Below are 2405 nucleotides of genomic sequence, written 5' to 3'. Positions count from 1 at the left end.
ATCTTTATTGAAATTTCTCTAAAAATAACAGCACCAGCTTGCAATCCATCCCCAAATAGGACGTTCCCCATCTTTTCTGTACAGGCTGTAAAGTTTCACATTCTTCCTAAAGTGTGACCTAGAATTGATGCATTTGGCTGAGGCTGTCCCAGTGTTTCATATAGGTCCATCACCACTTCCCTCTATGCTGCTACTTATAAAGCCCAAGATCTCACATACCATTATAATAGCTCTCTTATCCAGCCCCGCCACCTTCAATGATCTGTGTGTATATACCCCAGGTTCTTCTGGTCCCTGCATCCTTTCTATTCTTTTTTACTTTGCACTTCCTCTTCTTCATTCTTGGTACTAAGCTTTGCATTTATCTCTGCGTTATGCTTCATCAGCCAGTGTCATCCATTCTAACAACCTGTCTATATTCTTTATAATCTATCATTGACCTCCTCACAAATTTTGTCTCACTCTCAAATTTGGAATTATGCCTTGAACACCCAAATCAAATTTATTAATATTGACCACAAAAAAGCAATGGTTCTAATATTGATGCTAGGGAACCTGCACTGATAACTTCTTCCATTCCTAAAGATAACCAATCAACTTGACACTGCTTCCTGTCACTCCCCAGACTCAGTATTCATGCTTCCCCAATTCTTTTAATTTCACGTTTCTAAACTTTGCTGCCAAACCTGTCCTGTAACGCTTTACCAAATGCCAGTTGGAAGGTCATGTACACCCACCAACCACATTACTCTCATCAACCTTCTCTGTTACTTCATCAAAAATCTCAATCATGTCAATTCTACATGGTTTGACTTATACAAGTTTTATTTTGGTTTTTCTTAATCAATGAGCATTTATGCAAGTCGCAGTCACCTTGCCCTGGATCAATCTTTCTGAACATTTTTCTCCTTATACCCAATTGGGAACAAGGGTGTGACATTATTGCTTAGAAGCATTACTGCAGAAATATAATTTGTGTTTGTACAGAGGCTTGGTATTCTGCTGGTGTAAACCGTTCAATTCAGATGAAAACCAGCGCAAAGGTTTGTGCAATTTCAAGTGCAAACAGAGTTTCTGCTATCTGTCACATCTATTTAAAAGTAGTTTGGAATTTGTAACCACTATAGAGAGGCAATCTCACGATACTTGCAGCAGCAATACCCTTGATATCTCCAATGCCTGCAGATTGCTGTCACATTGAGGTACGGTAAAATTGACTAACTGTTATACAGAATTTAAAACTTAAATATATATCTGACAGAAAACATGGTCTATTTAAAAATTAAATATACCTTTGAGATGCAAGTTTTGTTTCTCGAAGTGTTCCGATCCTCTGGGCAGGGATGAGAGAGGCAGCAAGGGTTTGGTGTGCAGAGCAATGAGGGGAGCATTGAGTGAAACACCAAGAGGGGTGCTGAGCGGAGGGATGAGGGGTGAACAGGCAAGGTCAGCTGCGTTGCTCATGTGCGTACGGACGGACTGGGTGCCAATTTCCTGTTCCGGGCACACAATGATAGCAACAAAAGAGGAGTAAATTACTGCAGGTGTTGGAATCTGTACTGAAAACAACAAATGGGTGAGGAAGCATCCATAGAGAGAGAGCAAGCTAACATTTTGAGTTTAGATGACACCTCATCAGAGCTGCTTTGACGAAGAGTCATATAGGCTCAGTGATAACAACGATACTGACGTCCTGTTCCAATGCACTGGTAGGGCATATCATGTTAAATAGCCCCAATCTGGAAGCCAGCTATGCACACAGACCTGGCCACACTCACAATTGAATTAATTACCTTGAAGACTCTTCCCCCAGTTGCTAGCCTACAACAAGGGCCTTGAAACCAGAGCACCTGGAGGAAACCCATACAGGTAGAACGTGTAAACTCCAGAAAGACAGTCACCTGATGATGGAATAGAACCCTGCTCCTTGGTGCTGCAAGGCAGCAGTGCTAACCACTGAGCAACCATGCCACCCAAAATGTTGGCTGTTTTCTCTCCACAGATGCTGCCAGACCTGCTAAGCTTCTCCAAAATTTTCCGTATTTGTGCTGTTTTAATTTAGCTTGGCCTGAGACTCCAGGATTCTAAACTGCTGCATGATTCATTGAAAGTCCTACAGTCAGTGATATGCAAGTAATTTTGGACGCAAACTGGAACGAAAATTCGACTTTGCAAAGCTAATGCAGCTATGAACACAATATGTACCAGATGGTTGATGACATTGAAAAAAGAAACTCTTGGCCATAAATTGCAATTAGCCCCCCTTAATCTTTCCTTATGTCAGTCCTGTTTTGGAGCAGCATCAATGTACACAGGAGCTCCACTATATTGCAGTATCACATTGTCACTTTATCTGTATGCCTTCAAAGTTATCCTGTGAACATACTTAAATTTATACTGAGATA

Source organism: Rhincodon typus, chromosome 12 (genome assembly GCF_021869965.1).
Source record: "Rhincodon typus isolate 14 chromosome 12, sRhiTyp1.1, whole genome shotgun sequence".
NCBI classification, from domain to species: Eukaryota; Metazoa; Chordata; class Chondrichthyes; order Orectolobiformes; family Rhincodontidae; genus Rhincodon; species Rhincodon typus.
Note: the sequence above shows the minus strand (reverse complement) of the source record.